Genomic DNA, 12,117 nt, shown 5'->3' with positions numbered 1-12,117 from the left:
TCCAATGGGGCATACACACGGTCGGCATATCCAATTGAAAAATTTCGTCTGACTTTTTCCATCGGAAATTCCGACCGTGTGTACGCGGCATAAGATGGGGTACAATGCACAATGCTAGCTACAGCAGCACACTATTTCTGGGTCAAGACCTAGAGGAATAATTGTCTCCCAAACGTGCTCAGTGGACACCAACTTTGTATCTAAAGCCACAAGCAGGTGGATTTAAACATAATGGGCTAGATTCATAGAGAGTTACGCCGGCGTATCAGTAGATACGCCGTCGTAACTCTGAATCTACGCCGTCGTAAATTTAACCAGATACGCTTAAATTAGGCTAAGATACGAGTGGCGTAAGTCTCCTACGCCGTCGTATCTTAGGGTGCATATTTATGCTGGCCGCTACGTGGCGCTACCGTCAATTTCAGCGTAGAATATGCAAATAAGCTGGATACGCCGATTCAGAAACGTACATGCGCCCGGCGGATTTTTTTTACGTAGTTTGCATAAGGCTTTTTCCAGCGTAACGTTACTCCTGCTATATGAGGCATAGCCAATGTTAAGTATGGACGTCGGGACAGTGTCAAATTTTTCGTCGTTTACGTAAGTCGTTCGCAAATACGGCTTTGCGTAAATTACGTTCACGTCGAAAGCATTGACTATTTGCGACGCGATTAGGAGCATGCGCACTGAAATACGTTCACGGACGGCGCATGCGACGTCATTTACGTGGGGTCATGTTTTATTTACATAAAACACGCCCCACCTCTTCTCAATTTGAATTTGGCGCGCTTACGCTGGCAGATTTACGCTACGCCGCCGTAACTTAGGGCGCAGGTTCTTTGTAAATCTAGCCCCAGCCTCACTAAGTTACGACTCTGAGATACGCTACGCCCGCACAAACTTACGGCGGGCTATATGAATCTAGCCCAATGTTTTTTTTATGTGTGATAGGGTCATATGGCTGGAGGGGGTACTTAATGTTGCAGCAATGTGTGCAGAGTATCAGGCCCCGTACACACGGCCGAGAAACTCAACGAGCAAAAGACATCGTTTTGCTCGTCGAGTTCCTTGTGAAGCCACCGAGGATCTCGGCGAGCCAAGTTTCCCTGTTGACTAACGAGGAAATAGAGAACATGTTCTCTATTTGGCCCGACGAGTTCCTCGTCGGTTTCCTCGGCCGAAAGTGTACACACGCCAGGTTTCTCGGCAGAATTCAGCTCCGATCGAGTTTCTGGCTGAATCTGCCGAGAAACTCGGTCGTGTGTACGGGGCCTCAGAGTATGCCCTGTTCAGGCATAGTTGGCTACTTATGGTCCGACTTAATTTTTAACGGTGAAGACAACGTTGTTAGTTATTTTCAGATCATATTTGTAATAAAGTAGAAGGATTTTTATGAATACTGACATTTTGTAATTTTTGCATTTTAATAATTCTAACTGATCATCGTAAGGTGCTCTCTGTACCCGGGGTGTCTATGCCCTGGTTTTCTTCTATACCCTTTGGAGCATGCACAATATGTGTTCAGCATACAGTGACTGGTTTTTAATCTTCCTGGAATTTTTGTTAAATGGTTCTAAATACCCTGTGAATCTATACAGTATTTTATATCAGTTTGTAATAAATATAGGAATTAAATTATAAATAGAACTGGTTTCATATTGAAGTTCTTTTTCAATAGGAATCGAAGCTTATGAACAGGGGTATCCCCAGGATCATAGATGCCAATTTTTTTTTTAAAAAGACCATAAGGGACTCTATCACATAGAAAACACCTGCATGGAAAGCTTGTGATGGAAGCGGCCACTCCCCAACTCCTATACTGCATTACAGCTCTAGGGCAGAGATTTTGTGGTTCAGTTTCACTGCCATATAACTATTATGCGAAACATGAGTCAGGCTGCTTCCAAGCCTATCAGCCTAACAGTCTGCTCTGCTTTGTGACAGCGTCCCTAAAAGACCAAGAACACTAATTACATCTTATCTGTTCTGTCACTGTAGTGTAATTTCTGCACATTTATTTTATCCTTAGCAGCTGCTAAACCCACTTGCTGGCTGAACACATCATTATGTTGCCAGAATGAGGGCATATTACTGGCACTTTTTTGCCAGATGTCTTACAGTTGAAAAGCAGTCATTGCTATCGAACCACCAGAATGGCTGGTGGGAAATGAGAAAAGTCAGGACCATTATTCATAAAATGCCAGGCTTAAAGTGTTACTAAATTCAGTAAAATCAGTCTGTATATGCAGTAAAGCATGCTTGTTAAACTCACTGTGGAACCTAAGAGGTTAATCCTCTGCATTGAGTAAAAAGGCTGTTTGATCCTGTCTTCTCTGAGCCTCCCCTTCATCCACATTCCCCAATCCATCTTCTTATAGAACAGAGCCTTGGGGGTAAGCTGCACATACTCAGTTTTGTGTGTATTGCAAGAGTTTTTTTTTATCTTGGTAGAGTGCATTTGATTAACCAGTTAGCAACCGCCCTATAGACAAAATACGTCTACAAGGCGGTTGCTTAACTCTAGGAGGGCGTCAATGTACGTCCTCCTAGAATCGCGCGCCCTGTGGGGCGCGCACACGGGAGTCTCCGTGATCGCCGGGTCCTCCGGACCCGACTGATCACGGATCACGGTAGCGGCGGATAGCGGCGGTTTACCACGTGATCGCTCGTCCAATGACGGAGCTATCACTAGTAAACAAACCGAACGGTACAGTGTGAGAGAGGAGAGGGGAGAGAGCGGAAGCAGCAGCAGCTGCTGCTGCTGCTGCGAGCTGGATCTGTGACACATTCAGTCACAGATCCAGCCATCCATCCCTCCCTGTGCAATACTCTGCAATATTACCCCCATACTCTGCAGTGCCCCCATACTCTGCAGTGCCCCCATACTCTGCAGTGCCCCCATACTCTGCAATGCCCCCATACTCTGCAATGCCCCCATACTCTGCAATGCCCCAAAATACTCTGCAATGCCCCGCAATACTCCGCAATGCCCCGCAATACTCCGCAATGCCCCGCAATACTCCGCAATGCCCCGCAAAACTCCGCAATGCCTCCCAAAACACCACAATACTCCGCAATACTCCGCAATACTCCGCAATACCCCGCAATACTCCGCAATACCCCACAATACCCCGCAATACTCCGCAATACCCCGCAATACCCCACAATACCCCGCAATACCCTGCAATACTCCGCAATACCCCACAATACTCCGCAATACCCCACAATACTCCGCAATACCCCACAATACCCTGCAACGTCGTCTATGGGGATTTTTAAGTAGCGAAGTTTGGCGCCATTCCACGAGCGTGTGCAATTTTGAAGGGTGACATGTTGGGTATCTATTTACTCGGCGTAACTTCATCTTTCACATTTATGCAAAAGAATGAAGAAAAAATACTAAATTTGCCAAATTTTATAACAGAAACAAAGAAAAATTATTTTTTTTTACAGAATTTTCAGTCTTTTTTCTCTTATAGCGCAAAAAATAAAAAACCCAGCGGTGATTAAATACCACCAAAAGAAAGCTCTATTTGTGTGAAAAAAAGGACGAAAATTTCATTTGGGTACAGTGTTGTATGACTGAGTAATTGTCATTCAAATTGTGAGAGCACCGAAAGCTGAAAATTGGTCTGGTTATTAAGGGGGTTTACGTGCCCAGTGGTCAAGTGGTTAACACAGGGCCAATCAGCACTGTCCAGACAGAAGGTCGGGGGTCCTACAGCCTCATAGGACAGTCATAGGAAAATTAAACTCCTCCTACAAGCTTTACCCAGTGCCCTGCTGGACACTGATAGAAGTCACAAGACTGCTTTAACCTCCCTGGCGGTATGATTATGTCAGATTTTAGGTGCTGAAAGCGGTACCATTATTTTGCATGGAAATTTGGCGTTTTGTATTGTAGGCCTGTAATTCTTAGGAATAACTCACCTAAATCTGTCCAAACAAGAGTCTAGTAGACATCCCGGGTATGATAAAGTTTGAAAAACAAAATCATAAATTATAATATAATAAATAACTATAAATAATTATAACAAATAATAATATAATTATAATAAAAATTATTCAATAATGTAATCAAATCAAAATCACTGAAATTTGCTCAGTTGCAGAATTGTCGCTGTCATTACTTTTATTTTTTTATGACGAATTTCCCCACAAATCGCTATCGCTCAATCCTGCAAATGATTATAATTTATTATCCCTGTTTTCTAGCTGGCTTAAAACCATTTTTGACATAAAGGGACACTTTTGGTTGCTATGGACAATCTCCAGTTTCCAGGCAGAAAGAACAGTTTTTATTATATAAAAGTACATGTAGGACACTGGGCAGACCACTAGGGACAAAGGGTGTGTGTATTTTTTTCATACAGTACTGTAATCTATACGATTACAGTATACTATATCTATTGTGTTTATTTACTTTTTTGAATTTGGCGCCGATCTCCTCCCCCGTGCGTCGTAACGCCGCAGGGAACGGAGCTCGGCGGCACACAGGCACTGTGTGAATCGAGCGAGGACACCGCTCGCTCACACAGCGGGGAGGCATCGCAGGATCCAGGGACAAGGTAAGTAAACTCTGCCTGTGGAAACTGCGAGGCGATCCCGAGTCTGGCTCGAGGTTACCGCTTTTGGGTATTTATTCCCTTGAATCCTAAAGGATAAAGCCTAGTACACACGGGCCAAATATCGGCCGGTTCAATAGAAACCAACCGACATTCGGCCCATACGTATGGCAGCCAGTCCGACAGAAGCCGTTCATTCAACTGGCTTTTGTTAAAGGCTCACGACCGAAAATGTCTTATGACCAGCTCCCAATGACTGAGATGACTGGGTGGGTCAATAACTGTGAGCATTGACCGGAGTGTTCTGGTGGGGCACCCCCTGTCAGAACAGAAGAGCACAGCAGGAAAGGTCGCTGTACTAACATCGGATTGTTAATACAGCAGTTCCGACATGAGCTGCCAGAATGAAAAAATAGTGTGTAAGAGGCTTAAGATTACTCATCAAATCTGGTTGGAAACCCCTCGCAGCCTCTTCAGCCAAAAACTACATTCAACAAGGTAATTTTGTCCTGAAGAAAACTTCATTAATTAATGTGATCTGGGGCGGGCACAATGTTTACTAGCAGTGACACTCCATAACTCTCGTAAGAATTAGGAGCCTGCACCAAGCTGAATTTTGGCAAAATGACTCTTGTAGCCAGATTCACGTAGGCGGGCGCAACGTTAGGCAGGCGTAGCATATGGCATATACGCTACGCCGCCGTAAGTTAGAGAGGCAAGTGCTGTATTCACAAAGCACTTGCCTCCTAAGTTACGGCGGCGTAGCGTAAATGGGTTGGCCTAAGCGCGCCTAATTCAAATGTGGAACAGGGGGCGTGTTTTATGTAAATGACTGGTGACCCGACGTGATTGACTTTTTTAATGAACGCCGCATGCGCCGTCCGTGGACATATCCCAGTATGCATTACTCCAAAGTACACCTTTTCGACGTGAACGTAAATTACGTCAAGCCCGATTCGCGTACGACTTACGCAAACAACGTAAAAAGATAGGCCTGTTCCGACGTCCATACCTTGCATGGGATGCGCCACCTAGGGAGCAGCTTTATCTTTACGCCGGTGAATCGGCGTATCTAGTCATTTGCATATTCTACGCCAAACTCAACGGAAGCGCTACCTAGCGGCCAGCGTAAATATGCACCCTAAGATACGACGGCGCAGGAGACTTATGCCGCTCGTATCTTAGCCTAATTTAAGCGTATCTGGTTTCCAGAATACGCTTAAATTTGCGACGGCATAGATTCAGAGTTACGACGGCATATCTACTGATACGCCGGCGTAAAGCTATCTGAATCCACCTATTGGTGGTTGATTTTCAAGAACTGGAAAATGCAAAATCTGGTGCAGCTCTGCATGGTAGCCAATCAGCTTTTAACTTCAGATTGTTCAAATATGCTTTGACAAAAAAAAATGGAAGCTGATTGGTTTCTGTGCACAGCTGTACCAGATTTTGCACTCTCAAGTTTTAGTAAATCAATCCCATAGAGAATAATGATCAGTTTAGACCAGGCATGTCCAAACACTGGCCCGGGGGCCAAATGCAGCCCGCGTTTTGGTTTAATGTGGCCTCACTGGTAATTTGGACATATATATATCTTTTGTGGCCACCAACGAATACCAGAGCACCGTGTGGCACTCTGTGATTCGTTCAGGGTGCCACAAAATATATATACTATATTTATCGTTCTGGCACCTTCGGAGGGGACAGGGAGGGGGGTGGGACGAGTGCTGTCAGATAACATACAGGAGAATCTCCTGTTTACTTGGCGGCCTCTGTAATAGGAAGGCCGCCAAGTAAACAGGAGATTCTTCTGTATGTAATCCGTTGGCGCTCGTTCCGCCCCCTCCCTGTCCCCTCCAAGGCTGTAGATCAGGCTGCACTGATGGCAATAGTGAGGCTGCATTCAGATGATGCATTCAGGCAATGGCGAGGCTGCATTCAGGCAATGGCGAAGCTGCATTGATGGGCAATGACCCTTATTTTGCTTCACAGTTCATTATTTAAAAAAACATTTTTTCCTGAAACTTCCCTCTTAAAGTGATGGTGCGTATTATATGCCTGTGTGTGTTATACGCTGATACATACGGTATATCCAGATAACACGCCAAAGATCATCCTTGGACTCTTCACCACACACAGCGACAAAGGCAGGAGAATTCTCGTTGGGCAGTGTATTAGTTCATTTGCATTTAATTTTAATGGTTCAAAAAATGTCAGGCAAAATGGTCGGCCCTCACGCATGTTCACTTCATCAAATCTGGCCCTCTTTGAAAAAAGTTTGGACACCCCTGGTTTAGACCTAGGACACCCAACCTACCTGATCTTCAGCTTGGTGCAGGTTCTGAATCCTGTTGAAGGTATTGGGGGGAAGGGCACATGCAGGGTTGTATTTACTATAATCATTGGCCAGTGCCTTGGACAGTAGAATAATGGGAGCAGCACCAGGCCATAAAATGTACTGTATTTCTGTAAAGGGTGTTAAAAAGGGGTTGGAAGGGTTCAGGGATTACATAAAACCATATATTTTCTCTCTTGGACTAACCAGCTAAAAAATAGTTCCACATACAAATAAATAGCTTGCTACCTTCAGTATTTTATTCTGACAATAGCTTTGACTAAAATAGCATACTTGCCAACTGTCCCAAATTTCCTGGGACATTACCGGGATTTAGACCCTTCATAGCTAGCTTAAGATTTCGGACACCCTTATTTTAAAGACTCCTTCACGCAAAGGAATCAACCTACAGCATCTGTTTGTCTTAAAGGGGAACTCTCACTCAGGTTTGGCCCAGATTCTCAAAGGGCTTACGACGGCGCAACGCCATGTACGCCGTCGTAAGTCCTAATCTGGGCCGTCGTATCTATGCGACTGATTCTTAGAATCAGTTACGCATAGATATCCATTAGATCCGACAGGCGTAAGGCTCTTACGCTGTCGGATCTTAAATGTAATTTTTTTTTTGGCCGCTAGGTGTCGCCTCCGTCGTTTTCCCCGTCGAGTATGCAAATTAGCTAGATATGCGAATTCCCGAACGTACACGTGGTCGACGCAGTGAAGTTACGACGTTTACGTTAGGTTTGCGCGGCGTAAAGTTGCCCCTGCTATATGAGGGGCAACCAATGTTAAGTATGGCCGTCGTTCCCACGTCGAAATTTGTAAATTTACGTTGTTTGCGTAAGTCGTCCGTGAATGGGGCTGGACGCCATTTACGTTCACGTCGAAACCAATGACGTCCTTGCGACGTCATTTGGAGCAATGCACCCTGGGATATATATTCCGGACGGCGCATGCGCAGTACGTTCTGCACAGGAACACGCTTAATTTTAAATGCTCCACGCCCCCTACACGGCTAATTTGAATTAGGTGGGCTTGTGCCGGGTGATTTACGCTACGCCGCCACAACTTTACAGGCAAGTTCTTTGTGAATAAAGCACTTGCCTGTAAAACTTGCGGCGGCGTAACGTAAATCAGATACGTTACGCCCGCACAGTTTTATGCCCATCTACGAGAATCTGGGCCATTGTGTTTTGTTGTTTCTTTTCTCCTGTGGCTTCCGGGCTTAGAGGGAGTTGACTGAAAAAAAGTATTTTCTCCCTCTTGTACCTGGAGTCATAGGTTTCCTTAACCACTTAAGCCCCGGACCAAAATGCTGCCTAAAGACCCAAGGGGTTTTTACAGTTCGGGACTGCGTCGCTTTAACAGACAATTGTGCGGTCGTGCGACGTGGCTCCCAAACAAAATTGGCGTCTTTTTTTCCCCACAAATAGAGCTTTCTTTTGGTGGTATTTGATCACCTCTGCGGTTTTTATTTTTTGCGCTATAAACAAAAATAGAGCGACAATTTTGAAAAAAAATCTATATTTTTTACCTTTTGCTGTAATAAATATCCCCCAAAAACATATATAAAAACATTTTTTTCCTCAGTTTAGGCCAATACATATTCTTCTACCTATTTTTGGTAAAAAAAATCACAATAATCGTTTATCGGTTGGTTTGCGCAAAATTTATAGCGTTTACAAAATAGGGGATAGTTTTTTTGCATTTTTATTTATTATTTTTTTTTTACTACTAATGGCGGCGATCAGCGATTTTTTTTCGTGACTGCGACATTATGGCGGACACTTCGGACAATTTTGACACATTTTTGGGACAATTGTCATTTTCACAGCAAAAAATGCATTTAAATTGCATTGTTTATTGTGAAAATGACAGTTGCAGTTTGGGAGTTAAACACAGGGGGCGCTGTAGGAGTTAGGGATCACTGTGTATGTGTTTACTAGTGTAGGGGGGTGTGGCTGTAGGAATGACGTCATCGATCGTGTCTCCCCTATAAAGGGGATGACGCGATCGATGCGCCGACACAGTGAAGCACGGGGAAGCCGTGTTTACACACGGCTCTCCCCGTTCTTCAGCTCCGGGGAGCGATCGCGACGGAGCGGCTATAAACAAATAGCCGCGCCGTCGTCCCGGATCGCTCCCCGAGCGGACCAGACCTCCGCATGTACCCGGGGGGGGGGGTCCCGATCGGACCCCCCACCCACGTCTAGCAGAGGACGTACAGGTACGTGATTGTGCCTGTCCGTGCCATTCTGCCAACGTAAATGTACATGAGGAGGTCGGGAAGTGGTTAAAGAGGTTGTAAAGGTACAATTGTTTTTTCCTAAATAGCTTCCTTTACCTTAGTGCAGTCCTCCTTCACTTACCTCATCCTTCAATTTTGCTTTTAAATGTCCTTATTTCTTCTGAGAAATCCTCACTTCCTGTTCTTCTGTCTGTAACTACACACAGTAATGCAAGGCTTTCTCCCTGGTGTGGAGTGTCGTGCTCGCCCCCTCCCTTGGACTACAGGAGAGTCAGGACGCCCACTAACACACAGCTCCTTTCTCTATCTGCATCGTAGAGAGCGTCCTGACTCTCCTGGTGTCAGGAGGCATGCAAGGTCAGTTCAACCTCTGGGGACAGTCATCTTTCAGCGGCACTTTGGGGGTGGTGCTACATATGTTTGTATCTTTGTATCCATTAAGATAAGGTGACCAGATTTTTAAAATGAAATCCGGGGACATATTTTTTCTTTACTACGGTAGTAATGGCAACAATCAGCGACTCTCTGCCCGTCGCCGCCTGCCTCACAGCCTCTCAAGTCTTACTTTCCGGGCCCCCGTCTACTACAGGGTGGGGTGCGGAGGAAGATCACTCCGCTAGGGAAGGCAAGGAGATAGGCAGGTGGCTGGCCAGGATTTCAGCCAAGGCAGAATAACATGTGAGCGGAGCTGAATGGGCATGTGCCCGAAACTGATGAAATATTCCCTCCACTCTGACCAGCACATGATCATCAGAAAGGGGCACAGATAATGGGAAAATACAACCCCCCTATGCTAGTAGGCACGGCGGAACGGGGGGGTGTAATTCTATTTTTTTTATTTTAATTCTGCACTGATTGTCTTTGAAATTGCCCCTGCCCCCTATTAAATCCAATCTGGGGACAAAACCAGGGACAGACTTGGTCCGGGGACAGTGTCCTCAATCAAGGGATTGTCCCCTAAAACTGGGGATGTCTGGTCACCCTACATTAAGGCCCCTTTCACACTGAGAAGTATTTCAGGCGTTTTAGCACTAACAATAGCACATAAAAAATGTCTGAAATACTCCTGCCCGAGGGCTTTCACACTGAAGCGATGTGCTGGCGGGAGAAATAAAATCTCCTGCAAGCAGCATCTTTAGAGCGGTGAGAGGAGCGGTGTGTATACAGCTCCTTCACCCTCCTTTCCATTGAAAACAATAGGACAATGCGGTAATACCGCCGGCAATGCGCCTCTGCAGAGGCGCAATGCCGGCGGTATGAACCCTTTTTCGGCCGCTAGTGGGCGTTAAAACCGCACCGCTAGAGGCCAAATAACGCCGCAATTCCGCGGCAATTCTGACAATATAGCGCCGCTAATACCGCCACCGCACATACTGCCCCAGTGTGAAAAGGGCCTTAGTCATATTAGAATCTCAGCGATTCTATGGGCCAGCTCCCTTGGAACAATGTCTGATACACTTGAAAGTGTTTTTTTTCCAGGACTTTCTGCAACCCTTCCTAATTGTTCAGCTTGGGACTGGCATGCAGAATGTGATAACACATATGCATGCTGAATTTGTACGCATGTACTAGGGCCAATTTGGGCAGGAGTCAATTAACCTACCGGCGAATCTTTGGAGTGTGGGCGGAAACTGGAGTACCTGGAGGAAATCTTAACGAACACAGTAATTGTACAACTGTTAACATTTGCCTTCAACTTGATCTAAGAGTTCTTTTCAGACTTGCAGTGCTTAATTCTTTCATATTTTTCAATTAATATGAGTTACAAAATCAATTAAAGACCTGGCTTTCCAATGCTTAGGGGAGCAAGCCATATATACTTTACATGGTAGGTTTTGTGGCTAGGAATACAGTCCGTTTAAACGTTTTTTTTTTGCAGTTCTTACCAGTCTGTGCGTTTCTCTGCATCACGTGACTCCCTAGGTTCTGCTTCGTCTCTGAAGAAAAGAAAAAAAAAAGAGCGTTAATAAATAAGGCAGACTCCAGTCAAACATCAAAATAAGCCTGTCAGATTCTGAACGCTGGCTAAGCATTCCCTGTGTCCCTCTAGCGCCTCAGGTTTCCAAGTGCAGGATTCATGCTGGGCTCAGACTTCTCTCTCTATGCTCTGCCACCTTATCACAAAGCCTCACCCTCGATATTTAATAGTCAAATGCAGGAAACTCTAATGACGACTGAGGTTATGAGATTCGGCTGTGTGGCTTAGTACTAGGAGGGCCTTAGGCTTAGTGCTTACCTAAAGAGAGGTTAAGGCCTAGTATATGACCTGGTCCTTGAATCCAGGCCCTACAGGGACATTGTTTGCTATGAACAATATCACAGGTACTTGCAAACACCACAAGGTGCTTAGCAACAACATACATTAAAAAAATGGGGGGGGGGGAGGCAGCCCCAGACTTATATTCTATCCTTGACCCATTTTCACCATTTAGGGGGAATAGTATGTGACATTATAGGTCTAATAGACCCCTGATGTCTTCTTAAAGAGAGCATGTAATTTTTACTATGCTATCATGTAGGAGGCTAGTAGCCATCTATGTGGGTAATTTTTGCCTCCCAATGATACCAAGGGAGGTTCATGCCTCCTACTTATGTTAGAGTGTCTTTTCCCTCCAGTGACACTAGGGTTATTCCCATTGATGTCAGGGTGCACCCATTCTTCCCACCCATCCCAGATTCTACAGGGCTGCCCTGGGATTTTAACTAAATCTTGGCATTCCACATATCTGGGCTGTGTCCAAGATCCCAGTGCTAGAATGACTCTCCTGGCACTCAGCTCCATGCCTATGCATATACTGGCAGGCAGAGTGATCTCCTAACTGATAGTATAAGCATATCTCTGGTGGTGATGTTGGCGCATGGACAACAGTGTGGAACACAATGCAGGAGAGAGGTAAGTGTATTTTGCATAAACCCTATTGCTTTTCAGGGACTGGGTTGGGGGGGGGGGCATACCTCTGATCACTAAG

At 45.3% G+C, this 12,117-nt stretch overlaps 1 protein-coding gene across 8 annotated transcripts in view; it reads right to left on the bottom strand.

The window, feature by feature from the left end:
• Window positions 1-12,117, bottom strand: part of DMTN (dematin actin binding protein) — a 96,185-nt gene that overhangs the window by 41,216 nt on the left and 42,852 nt on the right. For 4 of the 8 annotated variants that reach the window (XM_040346145.1, XM_040346146.1, XM_040346147.1 and 1 more), the window contains exons 2-3: window positions 11,035-11,085; window positions 3,931-3,952 (exon numbers count right to left, since the gene is read on the bottom strand). The gene's annotated coding sequence lies outside the window, so the exon portion shown is untranslated. The remainder of the gene's footprint in view (window positions 1-3,930; window positions 3,953-11,034; window positions 11,086-12,117) is intronic. The other 4 variants (XM_040346140.1, XM_040346141.1, XM_040346142.1 and 1 more) reach the window with 1 other exon arrangement.

Source organism: Rana temporaria, chromosome 3 (genome assembly GCF_905171775.1).
Source record: "Rana temporaria chromosome 3, aRanTem1.1, whole genome shotgun sequence".
NCBI classification, from domain to species: domain Eukaryota; kingdom Metazoa; phylum Chordata; class Amphibia; order Anura; family Ranidae; genus Rana; species Rana temporaria.
This window is presented reverse-complemented; position numbering and strand designations above follow the sequence as displayed.